Source organism: Oncorhynchus gorbuscha, linkage group LG03 (assembly GCF_021184085.1).
Source record: "Oncorhynchus gorbuscha isolate QuinsamMale2020 ecotype Even-year linkage group LG03, OgorEven_v1.0, whole genome shotgun sequence".
NCBI classification, from domain to species: domain Eukaryota; kingdom Metazoa; phylum Chordata; class Actinopteri; order Salmoniformes; family Salmonidae; genus Oncorhynchus; species Oncorhynchus gorbuscha.
The window spans coordinates 91,641,489-91,663,597 of NC_060175.1; positions in this window are offsets into that span (position 1 = coordinate 91,641,489).

Sequence of the window (22,109 nt, forward strand, 5' to 3'; positions counted from 1 at the left end):
GTGGAGACAATGAATCCCAACTCCCTTTCTAATGAAGACAGTGGAGACAATGAATCCCAACTCCCCAACTCCTTTTCTAATGAAGACAGTGGAGACAATGAATGCCAACTCCCTTTCTAAAGAAGACAGTGGAGACAATGAATCCCAACTCCGCTTTTCTAATGAAGACAGTGGAGACAATGAATCCCAACTCCTTTTCTAATGAAGACAGTGGAGACAATGAATCCCAACTCCCTTTCTAATGAAGACAGTGGAGACAATGAATCCCAACTCCCTTTCTAAAGAAGACAGTGGAAACAATGAATCCCAACTCCTTTTCTAATGAAGTCAGTGGAGACAATGAATCCCAACTCCTTTTCTAATCCCAACTCCCTTTCTAAAGAAGACAGTGGAGACAATGAATCCCAACTCCCTTTCTAAAGAAGACAGTGGAAACAATGAATCCCAACTCCTTTTCTAATGAAGACAGTGGAGACAATGAATCCCAAATTACTTTTCTAATGAAGACAGTGGAGACAATGAATCCCATCTCATTTTCTAATGAAGTCAGTGGAGACAATGAATCCCATCTCCTTTTCTAATGAAGTCAGTGGAGACAATGAATCCCACCTCTTTTTCTAATGAAGACAGTGGAGACAATAAATCCCAAATTATTTTCTAATAAAGACAGTGGAGACAGTGAATCCCAACTCCCTTTCTAAAGAAGACAGTGGAAACAATGAATCCCAACTCCTTTTCTAATGAAGACAGTGGAGACAATGAATCCCAACTCCTTTTCTAATGAAGACAGTGGAGACAATGAATCCCAAAAGACTCATTTTTCTAAAGAAGACAGTGGAGACAATGAATCCCAACTCCTTTTCTAAAGAAGACAGTGGAGACAATGAATCCCAACTCCTTTTCTTTCTAATGAAGACAGTGGAGACAATGAATCCCAACTCCCTTTCTAAAGAAGACAGTGGAGACAATGAATCCCAACTCCTTTTCTAATGAAGACAGTGGAGACAATAAATCCCAAATTACTTTCTAAAGAAGACAGTGGAGACAATGAATCCCAAATGAAGACAGTGGAGACAATGAATCCCAACTCATTTTCTAATGAAGACAGTGGAGACAATGAATCCCATCTCCCTTTCTAAAGAAGACAGTGGAAACAATGAATCCCAACTCCTTTTCTAATGAAGACAGTGGAGACAATAAATCCCAAATTATTTTCTAATAAAGACAGTGGAGACAATGAATCCCATCTCATTTTCTAACAAAGACAGTGGAGACAATGAATCCCAACTCATTTTCTAATGAAGTCAGTGGAGACAATGAATCCCATCTCCCTTTCTAAAGAAGACAGTGGAAACAATGAATCCCAACTCCTTTTCTAATGAAGACAGTGGAGACAATGAATCCCAACTAATAAAGACAGTGGAGACAATGAATCCCATCTCTTTTCTAAAGAAGACAGTGGAGACAATGAATCCCAACTCTTTTTCTAATGAAGACAGTGGAGACAATAAATCCCAAATTATTTTCTAATAAAGACAGTGGAGACAATGAATCCCAACTCATTTTCTTGAATCCCAAATCCTTTTCTAATAAAGACAGTGGAGACAATGAATCCCAACTCCCTTTCTAAAGAAGACAGTGGAGACAATGAATCCCAACTCCCCTTCTAAAGAAGACAGTGAAGACAATGAATCCCAACTCCTTTTCTAATAAAGACAGTGGAGACAATGAATCCCAACTCCCTTTCTAATGAAGACAGTGGAGACAATGAATCCCAACTCCCCTTCTAAAGAAGACAGTGGAGACAATGAATCCCAACTGCTTTTCTAATGAAGACAGTGGAGACAATGAATCGCAACTCCTTTTCTAATGAAGTCAGTGGAGACAATGAATCCCACCTCTTTTTCTAATGAAGACAGTGGAGACAATCAATCCCAAATTATTTTCTAATAAAGACAGTGGAGACAATGAATCCCAAACTCCTTTTCTAATAAAGACAGTGGAGTCAATGAATCCCAACTCCTTTTCTAATGAAGACAGTGGAGACAATGAATCCCAACTCCTTTTCTAATGAAGACAGTGGAGACAATGAATCCCAACTCCTTTTCTAATGAAGACAGTGGAGACAATGAATCCCAACTCCTTTTCTAAAGAAGACAGTGGAGACAATGAATCCCAACTCCTTTCTAAATGAAGACAGTGGAGACAATGAATCCCAACTCCCTTTCTAATAAAGACAGTGGAGACAATGAATCCCAACTCCTTTCCAATGAAGACAGTGGAGACAATGAATCCCAACTCCCCTTCTAAAGAAGACAGTGGAGACAATGAATCCCAACTCCCTTTCTAATGAAGACAGTGGAGACAATGAATCCCAACTCCCCTTCTAAAGAAGACAGTGGAGACAATGAATCCCAACTCCCCTTCTAAAGAAGACAGTGGAGACAATGAATCCCAACTCCCCTTCTAAAGAAGACAGTGGAGACAATGAATCCCAACTCCCTTTCTAAAGAAGACAGTGGAGACAATGAATCCCAACTCCCTTTCTAATGAAGACAGTGGAGACAATGAATCCCAACTCCCTTTCTAATGAAGACAGTGGAGACAATGAATGCCAAATCCCCTTCTAAAGAAGACAGTGGAGACAATGAATCCCAACTGCTTTTCTAATGAAGACAGTGGAGACAATGAATCCCATCTCATTTTCTAATGAAGTCAGTGGAGACAATGAATCCCATCTCCTTTTCTAATGAAGTCAGTGGAGACAATGAATCCCACCTCTTTTTCTAATGAAGACAGTGGAGACAATAAATCCCAAATTATTTTCTAATAAAGACAGTGGAGACAATTAATCCCAACTCCTTTTCTAGTGAAGACAGTGGAGACAATAAATCCCAAATTATTTTCTAATAAAGACAGTGGAGACAATGAATCCCAACTCCTTTTCTAGTGACGGTAGTGGAGTCAATGAATCCCAACTCCTTTTCTAATGAAGACAGTGGAGACAATGAATCCCAACTCCTTTTCTAATAAAGACAGTGGAGACAATGAATCCCAACTCCCTTTCTAAAGAAGACAGTGGAGACAATGAATCCCAACTCCCCTTCTAAAGAAGACAGTGGAGACAATGAATCCCAACTCCTTTTCTAATAAAGACAGTGGAGACAATGAATCCCAACTCCCTTTCTAATGAAGACAGTGGAGACAATGAATCCCAACTCCCCTTCTAATGAAGACAGTGGAGACAATGAATCCCAACTCCCTTTCTAATGAAGACAGTGGAGACAATAAATCCCAACTCCCCTTCTAAAGAAGACAGTGGAGACAATGAATCCCAACTGCTTTTCTAATGAAGACAGTGGAGACAATGAATCCCAACTCATTTTCTAATGAAGACGGTGGAGACAATGAATCCCAACTCCCTTTCTAATGAAGACAGTGGAGACAGTGAATCCCAACTCCCTTTCTAAAGAAGACAGTGGAAACAATGAATCCCAACTCCTTTTCTAATGAAGACAGTGGAGACAATAAATCCCAAATTACTTTCTAATGAAGACAGTGGAGACAATGAATCCCATCTCATTTTCTAACGAAGTCAGTGGAGACAATGAATCCCTACTCCTTTTCTAACGAAGACAGTGGAGACAATGAATCCCAACTCCCTTTCTAAAGAAGACATTGGAGACAATGAATCCCAACTCCGTTTCTAAAGAAGACAGTGGAAACAATGAATCCCAACTCCTTTTTTAATGAAGACAGTGGAGACAATAAATCCCAAATTACTTTCTAATAACGACAGTGGAGACAATGAATCCCATCTCATGTTCTAATGAAGTCAGTGGAGACAATGAATCCCTACTCCTTTTCTAATGAAGACAGTGGAGACAATTAATCCCAACTCCCTTTCTAAAGAAGACAGTGGAAACAATGAATCCCAACTCCTTTTCTAATGAAGACAGTGGAGACAATAAATCCCAAATTACTTTCTAATAAAGACAGTGGAGACAATGAATCCCATCTCATTTTCTAATGAAGTCAGTGGAGACAATGAATCCCTACTCCTTTTCTAATGAAGACAGTGGAGACAATGAATCCGAACTCCTTTTCAAACGAAGACATTGGAGACAATGAATCCGAACTCCCTTTCTAAAGAAGACAGTGGAAACAATGAATCCCAACTCCTTTTCTAATGAAGACAGTGGAGACAATAAATCCCAAATTATTTTCTAATAAAGACAGTGGAGACAATGAATCCCATCTCATTTTCTAATGAAGACAGTGGAGACAATGAATCCCAACTCCTTTTCTAATAAAGACAGTGGAGACAATGAATCCCAGCTCCCTTTCTAATGAAGACAGTGGAGACAATGAATCCCAACTCCCCTTCTAAAGAAGACAGTGGAGACAATGAATCCCAACTCCTTTTCTAATAAAGACAGTGGAGACAATGAATCCCAACTCCCTTTCTAATGAAAACAGTGGAGACAATGAATCCCAACTCCCCTTCTAAAGAAGACAGTGGAGACACTGAATCCCAACTGCTTTTCTAATGAAGACAGTGGAGACAATGAATCCCAACTCCTTTTCTAATGAAGACGGTGGAGACAATGAATCCCAACTCCCTTTCTAATGAAGACAGTGGAGACAGTGAATCCCAACTCCCTTTCTAAAGAAGACAGTGGAAACAATGAATCCCAACTCCTTTTCTAATGAAGACAGTGGAGACAATAAATCCCAAATTACTTTCTAATGAAGACAGTGGAGACAATGAATCCCATCTCATTTTCTAATGAAGTCAGTGGAGACAATGAATCCCTACTCCTTTTCTAACGAAGACAGTGGAGACAACGAATCCCAACTCCTTTTCAAACGAAGACAGTGGAGACAATGAATCCGAACTCCCTTTCTAAAGAAGACAGTGGAAACAATGAATCCCAACTCCTTTTCTAATGAAGACAGTGGAGACAATAAATCCCAAATTATTTTCTAATGAAGACAGTGGAGACAATGAATCCCAACTCCCCTTCTAAAGAAGACAGTGGAGACAATGAATCCCAACTGCTTTTCTAATGAAGACAGTGGAGACAATGAATCCCAACTCCTTTTCTAATGAAGACGGTGGAGACAATGAATCCCAACTCCCTTTCTAATGAAGACAGTGGAGACAGTGAATCCCAACTCCCTTTCTAAAGAAGACAGTGGAAACAATGAATCCCAACTCATTTTCTAATGAAGACAGTAGAGACAATAAATCCCAAATTACTTTCTAATGAAGAGAGTGGAGACAATGAATCCCATCTCATTTTCTAATGAAGTCAGTGGAGACAATGAATCCCAACTCCTTTTCAAACGAAGACATTGGAGACAATGAATCCGAACTCCCTTTCTAAAGAAGACAGTGGAAACAATGAATCCCAACTCCTTTTCTAATGAAGACAGTGGAGACAATAAATCCCAAATTATTTTCTAATAAAGACAGTGGAGACAATGAATCCCATCTCATTTTCTAATGAAGACAGTGGAGACAATGAATCCCAACTCCTTTTCTAATAAAGACAGTGGAGACAATGAATCCCAGCTCCCTTTCTAATGAAGACAGTGGAGACAATGAATCCCAACTCCCCTTCTAAAGAAGACAGTGGAGACAATGAATCCCAACTCCTTTTCCAATAAAGACAGTGGAGACAATGAATCCCAACTCCCTTTCTAATGAAGACAGTGGAGACAATGAATCCCAACTCCCCTTCTAAAGAAGACAGTGGAGACAATGAATCCCAACTGCTTTTCTAATGAAGACAGTGGAGACAATGAATCCCAACTCCTTTTCTAATGAAGACGGTGGAGACAATGAATCCCAACTCCCTTTCTAATGAAGACAGTGGAGACAGTGAATCCCAACTCCCTTTCTAAAGAAGACAGTGGAAACAATGAATCCCAACTCCTTTTCTAATGAAGACAGTGGAGACAATAAATCCCAAATTACTTTCTAATGAAGACAGTGGAGACAATGAATCCCAACTCCCCTTCTAAAGAAGACAGTGGAGACAATGAATCCCAACTGCTTTTCTAATGAAGACAGTGGAGACAATGAATCCCAACTCCTTTTCTAATGAAGACGGTGGAGACAATGAATCCCAACTCCCTTTCTAATGAAGACAGTGGAGACAGTGAATCCCAACTCCTTTTCTAATGAAGACAGTGGAGACAATGAATCCCAACTCCTTTTCAAACGAAGACAGTGGAGACAATGAATCCGAACTCCCTTTCTAAAGAAGACAGTGGAAACAATGAATCCCAACTCCTTTTCTAATGAAGACAGTGGAGACAATAAATCCCAAATTATTTTCTAATAAAGACAGTGGAGACAATGAATCCCATCTCATTTTCTAATGAAGACAGTGGAGACAATGAATCCCAACTCCCCTTCTAAAGAAGAGAGTGGAAACAATGAATCCCAACTCCCTTTCTAATGAAGACAGTGGAGACAATGAATCCCAACTCCCCTTCTAAAGAAGACAGTGGAGACAATGAATCCCAACTGCTTTTCTAATGAAGACAGTGGAGACAATGAATCCCAACTCCTTTTCTAACGAAGACGGTGGAGACAATGAATCCCAACTCCCTTACTAATGAAGACAGTGGAGACAGTGAATCCCAACTCCCTTTCTAAAGAAGACAGTGGAAACAATGAATCCCAACTCCTTTTCTAATGAAGACAGTGGAGACAATAAATCCCAAATTACTTTCTAATGAAGACAGTGGAGACAATGAATCCCATCTCATTTTCTAATGAAGTCAGTGGAGACAATGAATCCCATCTCCTTTTCTAATGAAGTCAGTGGAGACAATAAATCCCAAATTATTTTCTAATGAAGACAGTGGAGACAATGAATCCCAACTCCCCTTCTAAAGAAGACAGTGGAGACAATGAATCCCAACTGCTTTTCTAATGAAGACAGTGGAGACAATGAATCCCAACTCCTTTTCTAATGAAGACGGTGGAGACAATGAATCCCAACTCCCTTTCTAATGAAGACAGTGGAGACAGTGAATCCCAACTCCCTTTCTAAAGAAGACAGTGGAAACAATGAATCCCAACTAATTTTCTAATGAAGACAGTGGAGACAATAAATCCCAAATTACTTTCTAATGAAGAGAGTGGAGACAATGAATCCCATCTCATTTTCTAATGAAGTCAGTGGAGACAATGAATCCCTACTCCTTTTCTAATGAAGACAGTGGAGACAATGAATCCCAACTCCTTTTCAAACGAAGACAGTGGAGACAATGAATCCGAACTCCCTTTCTAAAGAAGACAGTGGAAACAATGAATCCCAACTCCTTTTCTAATGAAGACAGTGGAGACAATAAATCCCAAATTATTTTCTAATAAAGACAGTGGAGACAATGAATCCCATCTCATTTTCTAATGAAGACAGTGGAGACAATGAATCCCAACTCCCCTTCTAAAGAAGAGAGTGGAAACAATGAATCCCAACTCCCTTTCTAATGAAGACAGTGGAGACAATGAATCCCAACTCCCCTTCTAAAGAAGACAGTGGAGACAATGAATCCCAACTGCTTTTCTAATGAAGACAGTGGAGACAATGAATCCCAACTCCTTTTCTAACGAAGACGGTGGAGACAATGAATCCCAACTCCCTTACTAATGAAGACAGTGGAGACAGTGAATCCCAACTCCCTTTCTAAAGAAGACAGTGGAAACAATGAATCCCAACTCCTTTTCTAATGAAGACAGTGGAGACAATAAATCCCAAATTACTTTCTAATGAAGACAGTGGAGACAATGAATCCCATCTCATTTTCTAATGAAGTCAGTGGAGACAATGAATCCCTACTCCTTTTCTAACGAAGACAGTGGAGACAATGAATCCCAACTCCCTTTCTAAAGAAGACAGTGGAAACAATGAATCCCAACTCCTTTTCTAATGAAGACTGTGGAGACAATAAATCCCAAATTACTTTCTAATAACGACAGTGGAGACAATGAATCCCATCTCATTTTCTAATGAAGTCAGTGGAGACAATGAATCCCATCTCCTTTTCTAATGAAGTCAGTGGAGACAATGAATCCCAACTCTTTTTCTAATGAAGACAGTGGAGACAATAAATCCCTAATTATTTTCTAATAAAGACAGTGGAGACAATGAATCCCAACTCCTTTTCTAGTGAAGACAGTAGAGACAATAAATCCCAAATTATTTTCTAATAAAGACAGTGGAGACAATGAATCCCAACTCCTTTTCTAGTGAAGGTAGTGGAGTCAATGAATCCCAACTCCTTTTCTAATGAAGACAGTGGAGACAATGAATCCCAACTCCTTTTCTAATAAAGACAGTGGAGACAATGAATCCCAACTCCTTTTCTAATGAAGACGGTGGAGACAATGAATCCCAACTCCTTTTCTAATAAAGACGGTGGAGACAATGAATCCCAACTCCCTTTCTAATGAAGACAGTGGAGACAATGAATCCCAACTCCCTTTCTAAAGAAGACAGTGGAAACAATGAATCCCAACTCCTTTTCTAATGAAGACAGTGGAGACAATAAATCCCAAATTACTTTCTAATAAAGACAGTGGAGACAATGAATCCCATCTCATTTTCTAATGAAGTCAGTGGAGACAATGAATCCCTACTCCTTTTCTAATGAAGACAGTGGAGACAATGAATCCCAACTCCTTTTCTAGTGAAGACATTAGAGACAATAAATCCCAAATTATTTTCTAATAAAGACAGTGGAGACAATGAATCCCAACTCCTTTTCTAGTGAAGGTAGTGGAGTCAATGAATCCCAACTCCTTTTCTAATGAAGACAGTGGAGACAATGAATCCCAACTCCTTTTCTAATAAAGACAGTGGAGACAATGAATCCCAACTCCTTTCTAAAGAAGACAGTGGAGACAATGAATCCCAACTCCTTTTCTAATAAAGACGGTGGAGACAATGAATCCCAACTCCCTTTCTAATGAAGACAGTGGAGACAATAAATCCCAACTCCCTTTCTAAAGAAGACAGTGGAAACAATGAATCCCAACTCCTTTTCTCATGAAGACAGTGGAGACAATAAATCCCAAATTACTTTCTAATAAAGACAGTGGAGACAATGAATCCCATCTCATTTTCTAATGAAGTCAGTGGAGACAATGAATCCCTACTCCTTTTCTAATGAAGACAGTGGAGACAATGAATCCCAACTCCTTTTCTAACGAAGACAGTGGAGACAATGAATCCCAACTCCCTTTCTAAAGAAGACAGTGGAAACAATGAATCCCAACTCCTTTTCTAATGAAGACAGTGGAGACAATAAATCCCAAATTATTTTCTAATAAAGACAGTGGAGACAGTGAATCCCATATCATTTTCTAACGAAGACAGTGGAGACAATGAATCCCAACTCCTTTTCTAATGAAGACAGTGGAGACAATGAATCCCAACTCCCTTTCTAATGAAGACAGTGGAAACAATAAATCCCAACTCCCTTTCTAACGAAGACAGTGGAGACAATGAATCCCAACTCCTTTTCTAATGAAGACAGTGGAGACAATGAATCCCATCTCCTTTTCTAATGAAGTCAGTGGAGACAATGAATCCCAACTCCTTTTCTAATGAAGACAGTGGAGACAATAAATCCCAAATTATTTTCTAATAAAGACAGTGGAGACAATGAATCCCATCTCATTTTCTAATTAAGTCAGTGGAGACAATGAGTCCCAACTCCTTTTCTAATGAAGACAGTGGAGACAATGAATCCCATCTCATTTTCTAATGAAGTCAGTGGAGACAATGAGTCCCAACTCATTTTCTAATGAAGACAGTGGAGACAATGAATCCCAACTCCTATTCTCATGAAGACAATGGAGACAATCCGATCACAGACAGACATTGCCACCAATACTTTATATTTTTTTCCTTTTCTTGAAGAGGACAACAACTTCAGCTTTTAATAAACATGTTATAAGAACGAAAACAGCTGGCAGCAGCCGCACAGATGGCTCCATTCCTGGCATCTCCAAAGAGGAGAGCACGCATGCAGTCTCATTATTCCAGCATTTGGTTATGCATATTGCTCAACATTTTATTCAAATGCTTAACAACCAGTATAAGCAATACAGGTGTTACTATTTTTCACATGGCTGAGGCTCTGAGTCCACTGCACAGTAACAATTTGGGACCTGGATTTTGCTTTGGTCATAAGGCTAGCAATGGTGCAGATCAGTTGCTATGCGTCTTATGTACCAGCAGCCTTTTACTTGTATACATTTTTCAGTCCCTGCTGTCTCTGTTTGTGATTATGAGGTATGCTCTGTTTAATCTTCAGTAAGGGAATGATTCATTGGCGAAATGGCTGTCAATCTATTTCTGACTGCGACTTAGGCTCAAGCAGAGCTGCACGTTGTGTCGTTAGGGCAGTTGTGTCGTTAGGGCAGAGCTGCACATTGTGTCGTTAGGTCAGAGCTGCACGTTGTGTCGTGAGGGCTGACCTGAGAGCTGCACATTGTGTCGTTAGGGCAGCACACAGATATTTCAGCCAAGCATCCATTTCTTAAGACAGGATGGAAGGTATTGATTACAAAGAGCAATAGACAAACATGTCAGCTATAGCCAGATGTGAGCCTAGTGATTTCTGGCCTTAACCTTGACCTGATGTAAAATGGTATTCACACCATAAATAGATAAGCCATCTACATGCGTTTAAGCCTGAATATACCCATAATATTATATGTATACACTTCAGTAACGTTATAAATTGTGTTACTAGGAAAAACGTAATTTGAATTAAAACAAGGCAAAGATGGAGTCCCATGAGAAAAATGTGTTTTTGGTTTAAGTTTGTTCTATTTAGGTTGAATGTTTTAAATTACATATGCTCTCTAATTGGCCGCGCAGGCATGGTCAAATAAAACCATGCTAATGAGGCATTGCATTAATTTGCTTACTTCCTTTCAAGTCTCTCTCTCTCCCTCTTAGCAAAAGTCTGCTACTCGCACACTTATACAGGCTTCTCCGGACAGGGTAGTTGACAGACAATTGTGCCTGCAATGAATATGTAGATATACTACATTCTAGAAACATAATAAATAAGACCTCCAAATGTACATGATGACCAGACAATATCATGAAGGAAAGATGAATTAGCTGGTATGAACTGTTCATTGACTGTTCCTGCATGCAGAATACTGATGACCCCTGGCAGGTTTCAAACCTTCTAGTTCAGAAAGACAGTAGTGAAAATCAAAAGGCATTTTCACATTTTAACACAGCACAGCATCTCCATGAGGCACAGCATCTCCATGTCATGTCTATTATGTCTTATGTAATGTACTGGTTAAAATACTTCTCTCTCTCTCTGTTCAATTTGATGATTAAGTGTCTGCTACTCACAAAGAAGGAAGGAGAGATCTTTCGAGGTCTGTCTTTAGTCTTCCCACGTCTGTCCCTAAAAGATCCAAGGGATTTTCCTTCAGACTTGACACTACATATATGCTCAAGCTGTCTGATTTCATTTATAACAGCAGTCAAGATCTGCTCAGCAGACACGAGCAGGAATTGTGACCTTTATCCCAGCTATAACTATAATGCACTTTAGCACATGTCAGTCTGAAGTGTCATATGGTTTGTTTTGTCGTAGCAATCAGCAGGGACAGCCATGGATTTGGTTGGTGTTTCAACCTAACCAACTTGGTAACACTTAAAGATGGACAATGCAGAAATTGCTCCACCATTTCCTGATTGCTTAAATTCAAATAGTTCTCCTAATTTCAGTTAGTGACAAAACAAGCAAATATAGTGTAGAGAATCACTGTACCATCTAAACCAATGGGAAACATATTTTCCATAACAGAAAAGAGTGTATAATCAGCTGTTTAAAACTGGTGTACAAAACCGAAAGTAAAAGATGCAAAAACAAAACTTGACATTTTCCAAAACACTTCATCAAGTGAGTCTGCCATCTCAATATGGATGTCATCCAGTAAATATGTATGTCTCCAAGGGAACCTGATACTTTTAAAGTGACAACAACGATGACCTTGACATTTATTTTTGTCAGACCCAAAACTGTCTCCCTCAGCAGTGAGAGATGTGTGTCTGTCCAGATGGTTTTGTGTGGCACTGTCTTGCTAATTGTCAGCGATGCCATCAAAGAAAAGAGTGTATAATCATAAGAGTGTATAATCAGGTCACCCCGCTCCTCCGTTCTCTCCACTGGCTTCCAGTTGAAGCTCGCATCCGCTACAAGACCATGGTGCTTGCCTACGGAGCTGTGAGGGGGAACGGCACCTCAGTACCTCCAGGCTCTGATCAGGCCCTACACCCAAACAAGGGCACTGCGTTCATCCACCTCTGGCCTGCTCGCCTCCCTACCACTGAGGAAGTACAGCTCCCGCTCAGCCCAGTCAAAACTGTTCGCTGCCCTGGCCCCCCAATGGTGGAACAAACTCCCTCACGACGCCAGGACAGCGGAGTCAATCACCACCTTCCGGAGACACCTGAAACCCCACCTCTTTAAGGAATACCTAGGATAGGTTAAGTAATCCCTCTCACCCCACCCCCCTAAGTTTTAGATGCACTATTGTTAAGTGACTGTCCCACTGGATGTCATAAGGTGAATGCACCAATTTGTAAGTCGCTCTGGATAAGAGCGTCTGCTAAATGACTTAAATGTAAATGTAAATGTAAAGAGATGAAGCAGACCTGACAACATACCTAAAATTAGAGCCGAAAGACATGCAACCGTTATTTTGTGAAGCTTACCTATGCTATAATGAAAACACCAACTTACACTCCTGAATTTTTCACTTGTATGCCCCAAATACATTAATGATATTATACTCACCACTTCTTTCTATGATGGTACTGTTCTATTAGCATCTAAAGACTCATCCTGTAGTACATCAACGCTCATTTACAGTATCGGTAGGGCTGTGACGGTCATGGATTTTTAAAAAATATGCACATTTTCTCCTCTCCTCCGCTCCTGGCTGCATGTGCTGCCATAGAAATGGAATGAATAAAACCGGCGTCCCCATTCAAGTCAATGATGGCATAATGGGTGGACTGGCGGACATTGCGAGTAGCAAAGCAGGAAGTACAACCAGGAAGTGTAACCATCAATATGTGCTGGGATTTGTTGATTCAACTCAACTGACATTACAAACAATAGATTCCAATGCATGTGCCACATCAGTTAACATCATTTGAATAAACATTCTATATTACCATGGAAAATAGTGACTCACAATACTCACAATACCACTGCGAGTGTACCCATTAATTTACCAGTCAAATTGCCAGGGTTAGAGGTTTCAAGCCCGCTCTATCCATTATATTTCTATATGTGCTGCTGCAGGTAGGGGTGCATTGTCTAGGCAACTGAAGACTCGTTTGCTACAACAACCTTGCTTGTTTTAGCAAGGAGCAACAAAGTTTCATCACGTTGTTAAGAGTCCATTTACTGCAGAAACACACTCAACCACATTAATTGCCTGGTCATCCCGTCTTCAGTCACCTGGTCACCCCTCCTCTCCAGAAAAAAATATAATATATGCATACACTTGTGATGGTTATTTTATTTTCATGACAGTCTTCATTCATAACTGTCGGTTACACAGTTATGCAGTAATTGTGCCCGTCCCAAGTTGTCATGACGTTGGCCTGGGGGTAGGTTTATGACAGTCATAAATACCTTCCCCCCTTTTTCCTCTCTCTACCCTACTGATGTTACATTTGCAAACCCCTTGGTTAACATAGAGATTCTGGGAACTAAATGAACTATATTCTGGTAATCCAACCAATTGAACATATGCGGTGGTACTTAATGAATATGATGTCAGTTCGGTTGTCATCTGAGACATTCTCATCAATGATAAGATGACATAAACTCTAGAGTGAAAAGTCTACACATCAGAGTTATCGGATTCACATGGAATTGTTGTTCAATTTAAATGTTTGAATATGAAATTATTTGTGAGGGGATGAAATGTGATTTTAGCTTCTAAAATGTGAGATTTTTTTTTCATAAGGTTAGGGCTCTGCTCAATCATTGGCTGTGAAGAGTCATGGGTTATAAAACTTTTCAGACACACCCTTCTCGCTATATAAAGCCTTGACGAAAATGTAACCTCCTGCTCCGAGGATGTGAGGACGACGGTCCGATGTCAGAATGGTTCAGATAATAACTACAGAACGAAGCCAACATCAGCGTGAGCTTTGGTTGCGAATGGTATGAACTTTGAACTCTTATTCACTACAGAAGTGATACCTCCTAGCCGTTGAGTTAGCTACAGCAGCTGCAAACGCAGGCTAGTAAAGGACAGACAGAGTATCCCGTCTACCACACAATGACGTTACTACAATGTATCCAATTGACCACCAGAGACATTCTTCAAAGGACAAAGGACTCGGTTTGGCAACACGGCCTTCCATCTACCACCAACCTACCGAAGCGCAGCTCAGAGAAAATATTCATTGCATTTTCCTTTTCCAAATGGGTGGTAATTTAGAATGCATAAGATACAGTATTTATGATAGCACAGCTTCTTCCTTTGTCCCTCAGTCTTCCCGCTCTTTCACTCAAACCCAGCCCCTTTTCTTTTGTGTTACCAGCTGTCATATCTGTTACGCACACCTGTCACCATCGTTACGCGCATCAGCACTTCATGGGACTCACCTGGACTCTTAACTTTTTGATTGTCTCCCCTATATCTGTCACTTCCTCAATATCTCAATATATGTCCCCGCTAGGGACATTTTCCTTTATGACGTAAATTGTAATCAAAGTATAATTCATTCTTTGTATATGTAATTCTGTGTGATTAGTTAGGTATTTAGTAAATAAATAATTAAACCCAATTTTGTATTGCTGATTCAACTTGTTAGCCAGGGTTCGTGAAGATGAGATGAGACTGAATTAAGGTGACGATTAATATTGTCTGCTATTGATGTAAAATATGACTAGGTCTTTAAGAGTTTATTCGGAAGATAACAGCTCTATAAATATGATTTTGTGGTGCCGCAACTCTCTAGTTAATTACATTTACATGATTAGCTCAATCAGGTAATATTAATTACGAATAAATTATTTTATAGAATAGCATGTCATATCACTTAATCCGGCATAGCCAAAGACACGACAAAGTATAAGGCTTTATTTGCTGTAAATGGGTAACACATTATTTGAAGTACATGTGCCACGTTCAACCAGTTAACAAGTTGGAAATTTCAGAGACACCCATTCATATGCAGTATAACTAAATAAATATTTAAAAAATCATTAAAGCTGCAGTATTGAACTTTTTAGGAGACTCGACCAAATTTCACATAGAAATGTAATCTGTCATTCTCATTGAAAGCAAGTCTAAGAAGTGGTAGATCTGTTCTATGTGCGCTATTTATATGCTTCCCGTTCTTAATAACCTCTATGGGATCGGTGTCCCCTATACCGGGATGGTTGAGCTAGTGTACGCTAATATGATTAGCATGACATTGTAAGTAACAATAATCTTTGCAGGACATAGACATGTTTTATATGGGCAGAAATCTTAAATTATTGTTAATCTAACTGCACTGTCCAATTTACAATAGCTATTACAGTGAAAAAACACCATGCTATTGTCTGAGGAGAGTGCAAAACAACAACAACAACAAAAATCACGGCAACTGGTTTGATACGTTCACCTCTGAAGGTAAATACTGTACTTACATTCAGTAATCTTTCTCTAATTTGTCATCCTGAGGGTCCCAGAGATAAAAATGTAGCATAGTTTTGTTTGATAAAATCCATTTTTATATTCAAATGTAGGAACTGGGTTCTACAGTTTGAACCCCTGATGTCTCTGGCTCCACACCCACCCTGCCCAGCCATCTAGGTGTGTGAAAGTTAGTGTATAAGATAATGATCCATCCTGTATGACATTTCTGGAACTGTGTAAACTTACATTTTGTATTACCATATCATGTTTGTATGTTCTCTATAGTTATGTACTTGGAAATGTATCAATTGACCAATTCAGCACATTTGGGCAGACTTGATACAAAATGTTGTCCAGTATTGCAATGCTTCACTGGATCAATCTGAAACTTTGTTCACACACATCTAGTGGCCAAAATCTAAATTGTGCCTAAACTGCAATATTATATTATGGCCTTTCTCTTGCATTTCAAAGACAATGGGAAAAAAAAGAAAATGCATGTTTTCTGTTTGTATGATCTTTTACCAGATCTAATGTGTTATATTCTCCTCCATTAATTTCACAATTCCACAAACTTCAAAGTGTTTCCTTTCAAAGGGTATCAAGAATATGCATATCCTTGTTTCAGGTCCTGAGCTACAAGCAGTTAGATTTGGGTATGTCATTTTAGGCATTTTTTTAAAGGGTCAGTTAAAACCTCTTTGGGATAGGGGGCAGCATTTTCACTTTCGGGTGAAAAGCGTGCCCAGAGTAAACTTCCTGCTACTCAGGCCCAGGAGCTAATATATGCATGTTATTAGTAGTATTGGATATAAAACACTCTGAAGTTTCTAAAACTGTTTGAATGATGTCTGTGAGTATAACAGAACTCATATGGCAGGAAAAAACCTGAGAAAAATCCAACCAGGAAGTGGGAAATCTGAGGTTCTGAGACATGGAAGCCAGACGAGTCAGCTGAGGCAAGTACAGGGAGTGAATATTTAATAAATAACGGACATGAAACAAAACAAGGACAGCATCTGGACAAGGGAAACAAAACAACATTAATGCAGACACGGGGAAGATATTGAGGAAGTGACAGATATAGGGGAGACAATCAAAAAGTTAAGAGTCCAGGTGAGTCCCATGAAGTGCTGATGCGCGTAACGATGGTGACAGGTGTGCGTAATTATGGGCTGCCTGGCGTCCTCGAGTGCCAGAGAGGGGGAGCGGGAGCAAGCGTGACAGAATGTCCTTTGGGTGGTGGAGCATTCTTGATACAGAATAGTTGGCGTGGAAAACCCAGCAGCATTGCAGTTCTTGACACACTCAATCCGGTGCACCTGGCACCTAGTACCATACCCCGTTCAAAGGCACGTAAACATTTTGTCTTGCCCATTCAACCTCTGAATGGCACACATACACAATCAATGTTTCAATTGTCTCAAGGATTATAAATCTTTATTCAACCTGTCTTCTCCCTTTTATCTACACTTATTGAAGTGAATTTAACAAGTGGCTTAACTTTCACTTGGATTTAATCAGTCTATGTCATGGAAAGAGAAAGTGTTATTAATGTTTTGTATACTCTGTGCATATCTATAATCTGTGCTTTTACACAGTTACCATAACCAATAGATGAATTCATAAATACACCTACAGTAGATACATACAGTCCATATAGATAGAAATATATGTGGGACAGTGATATTGACACATTGGACCTGTTCCAGGCCTGGTTGATGAATGAGTGTTGGCTCTAGGCAGTAAGAGAGACACTGGGTTGCTCAGGGGTCAGAAGCCTCCAGGAAATGAGGCCTTGGCAGCTTTACTACCATTCAAACTATGATAGACCAGGCTTGTCATCTTTCTCTCTGGGAGCACACTCAGAAAAGCCATCAATTATCAGTAGGAGCGGGAAATTGATTTCCATCTTTTCCGTACGCAGCAAATGTTCCCCATAAATACACAGTGCTTTGACATACCTCTTTGTACTAAACATGTGCAAACAAGGGACTGGTGTATTAGAATCATAGTGAGAAGTACAGATGATTAGCGCGACATGTCTTTAGGTATCTAATAGCCAAATTAGTAAAACATGAGCAGAAACTGACCAGTAAAACCCTAAAACGTATGCAAATTCATGAAATTCATACTTCATAGGAGGCCTGTGCTGCTAAAAATGACTGTCCTTTACCTTGGCCTGGCCTGCAGTACTGTATGGTTTACTCATATACATAATGTGTGTACTCTGTGTACTCAAGCAGGACTGGTGTGGAACACAGGCTCCAGAGTGTCATGGAGACAGAGTTATCATTCACTACTGGCTGATGCTGGCATTATTCTCATGGGCATTGTTTGACTAATAAGCATTTTCACTTCACTGTGAAGTGCTGGCTCCAGTCAATGGCGCGCCGTTCTGGATTTTTAGAGGACACCTTGATGGAGGAAAAGGTGGCCAACACCATTAAATGCAACCACTGATCTGGAAATCACACTGTGATTTCATTAGGAAAATCATAAAACGGCCTAAAACATTATAACGGAGTTGCGCTTTGTCTTTAAAAAAAATGTAGTGTATTATGCCAAATCCAGTAACTTCCTCTGTCAGGAAATGTTTTGATGATTTAACGTTGAGTAAGGCTTGCAGTGGACAGTAAAGGATTGTTGTTTGGGTTTTTGGGCAGGTTGCCCAACAGACACCTAGCATTATAAGCCATCGAAATGCAGCATTGTTGTCAAATCAGTGACAAGAACGATGTGAAGTCTCTATCTCAGAGTGGTTCTGGGAACATATGAGCAGCTGCCTCATCCAATGTAACAGTGGTTGTATTGTCCACATATAATTGGTGATATTCTCACTAGAATTTGCTGTTCCTCCGTAAAACCTGCAGTCAAGAGATCTCCTGCTGGTTGCTGGAGATCTTTACAATCCGAGTGCATCCAACAGAAGTAGAAGTCCCAGCAGACTCATGAGACTCCTAATGTCATGGAGATTTCTTCAATCAGATTGTGTAGAGGATTCAATAGTCTCTCATGGTTTCGGTAAAGGTTCAACACACATGGGACGGCGTCATTTGAAAAACATCTGTCACTCTGACAATAATAAGTGCACTGGTCCCCTGGGGAAAAAGAAGTGCAAGCTACATATTTTATGTTCTGTGTGTGTGATGCCAAGGCTGCTGTGTGTGTGTGTGTGTGTGTGTGTGTGTGTGTGTGTGTGTGTGTGTGTGTGTGTGTGTGTGTGTGTGTGTGTGTGTGTGTGTGTGTGTGTGTGTGTGTGTGTGTGTGTGTGTGTGTGTGTGTGTGTGTGTGTGTGTGTGTGTGTGTGTGTGTGTGTGTGTGTGTGTGGTGATCTGCACTTTATTTCTAATAGAAGACAACTGACATTTTAAGGCCATTGCGCTTGATCGAGAAACCTGGACAAATAAATATAGTAGGCAGAATGACATGAGGAATGAAAACGATTTGTATTTGCTTGATCTTACATATACATGTTACAATGTTATGTCTAAAATAAATCCCATATGAATACCTATGTATGTAAACATTTAGCCCTGTTTCAGCCTATGTATGTACATATTTATCCCTGTTTCAGCCTATGTAGGGACATATGTTCGCTTACGTGACCCAAGGCCTATGTACAGTGCATTCGGAAATAATTCAGACCCCTTGACTTTTTCCACATTTTGTTACGTTACAGCCTTATTCTAAAATGGATTAAATCAATTTTTCCTCATCAATCTACACACAATACCCCTTAATGACAAAGCAAAAACAGATTTTGCGGAATTTTTACTAATGCACAGCTATTTTCAGGTCTCTTCAGACATGATTGATTGGGTTCAAGTCTGGGCTCTGGCTGGGCCACTCAAGGACATTGAGAGACATTTCCAAGTCACTCCTGCGTTGTCTTGGCTGTGTGCTTAGGGTTGTTGTCCTGTTGAAGGTGAACCTTCGCCACAATTTGAGGTCCTGAGTGCGTTGGAGCAGGTTTTAATCAAGGATCTCACTGTACCTTGCTCCATTCATCTTTCCTTCAATCCTGACTAGTCTCCCTGGTGCTGAAATACATCCCCACAGCATGATTCTGCCAACTATCATACTTCACAGAGGAACTCTGGAGCTCTGTCAGAGTGACCATTGCGTTCATGGTCACCTCCCAGACAAAGGCCCTTCTCCCCCATTTGCTCAGTTTGGCTGGGTGGCCAGCTCTAGAAAGAGTCTTGGTAGTTCCAAACTTCTTCCATTTAAGAATGATGGAGGCCACTGTGTTCTTCAATGTTGTAGAACATTTTTGGTACCCTTCCCCAGATCTGTGCCTGACATGCATTGTCAACAATGGGACCTTATGGAGAGAGGTCTGTGCCTTTCCAAATCATGTCCAATCAATTGAATTTACCACAGGTGTACTCCAATCAATTTGAAGAAACATCTTTAGGATGATCAATGGAAACCAGGTGCACCTGAGCTCAATTTCGAGTGTCATAGCAAAGGGTCTGAATACTTATTTAAATAATGTATTTCTGTTTTTTTAAACTGTTTTTGCTTTGTCATTTTGGGGTACTGTGCATATTGATGAGGATTTTAAAAAATCCATTTTAGAATAAGGCTGTAACATAACAAAATGTGGAAAAAGTCAACGGGTCTGAATATTTTCTGAATGCACTGTATCAGGTATCTTTCCCTTGGGTCCTAGCAAAGCCAATACAGCACCGCACCGCACTCCACTGCAGTGCTCTCATTCTCTATTTCTCCACAGTTCCTCCTGCCTTAATTGAGAATTTGAACAAACAAATTAATCATTTCAGCCCATAAAAATGACAGGATTCATGCAGTAGCATTCTTCATTCTCTGTAATTTGTTGTGTGTTGTTGTCGTCCCTCTCACCCTGCTCCCCTCTGCCATCCCTTTCTTAAACCCACACAGCATTTTTTATGCTGAATCTGCTATAGTTTTCCCCCCTTATGAAAATTACAAATACTTGTCAAGGTTAACGAGTTAATATTCTCATTTAATATTTATTTTACGGGCAAGAGAGAGAGCATCTCCCTTTAGCGCGTCGTCCTCTTGCAGAGGCGTTCTCTTAATCAATATGACAAGGACAGTGTCCTTTTGATAATCCCCTGAATCATCGAGAATAAAAAAAATCTAGAACTTTATTAATCAGCGGACTCTGATTAATTGTTATGAAGTGTTGCTTGTCCATTTCCCCCTGCATTTCCATAATTTCCACAGAAGCCAAACAATCTCCCCAATGATTTGAAGCCTTTTGGGCTGCATGCTTGGCATTGCACTCAGCAGCACGGCAATAAAACGCTGGGCTACACATTAGCCTTAGCTGTGGGTATGCATAATGTAGTTGAAAATACAATTATTTTATATCTTGTGTATTTTATGTCTGATGATACAGAATCTACAGCCCATAATGCGGAAGAAATCTAAAGAAAAGTTAATAACAACATTGACTATATCACGGTTCAAAAGTTTGATAGAATTTATGTTTAATTGCATCTGAGATATTAAAGATGTTTTATTATTGTATGCACACCGGATATATGCAGGGAAATGTGGAATTTTACAGGGTCAGCTGAAGTCGTATGGCACCCCTGGAGAAAATGTTGGTTAAGTGCCTTGTCCATGGTCACATCAACACTTATCAGCTTGGGGATTCAAACCAGAAACCTTTTGGTTACTGGCCCAATGCTCTAACTGCTAGGCTACCTGCCACTCTACATGAAAGTGGTTGGTCACTGAAGTCAATTAGGTAAGGTTCAAATGGACATGTTTGAAAGTTTTGTCTAGATATTAACTTTTAGAGAAGATACATGGTTTGGGGAAAAATTATGATTTGAACACACATGTATATAGTATGAAGTGTGATCCCAAAACTCTCCAACCGACCATCTTTAAGATTTTTAAATAAGTAGGGCAATTAATACTGCATCCATTGAATGTTTTATAATGAATATATGAAATGAAATGCCTTTTGCATAGCGGACGGGCTCAAGGTTGGGGTTCTAATCTAATCTAATTTACATGAGCATGTCAGATGTGTGGTGCTAATTTTCTCTGAAGTTCTGTCCATGAAACAGAATACAGTATACAAGCTAGGAAATTTTCATATCTTAAGGGTCTATCTTTTCTTTCTTTCTATCTCTTTAATGCTTATTATTACTGGAGGAGGCCATCAGACCTTAATGTACTGTGTGTATCTACTGTAGCCTACCAAATATCTGATACAATTCATTTCAGCGTCCAAAGCGATGTTTACATAATAGTGTTAGTATAAAATTGCTATTATTTTTGTTTTGCAGCAAATGAGCCTATAAAATCCTGAAAACGCTTCAAAGTAAATGAATGGGTGTTGGCTATGCGGTGATTGCAGTATCTGCCCTATCAGTAGTTTTCAGAGGGT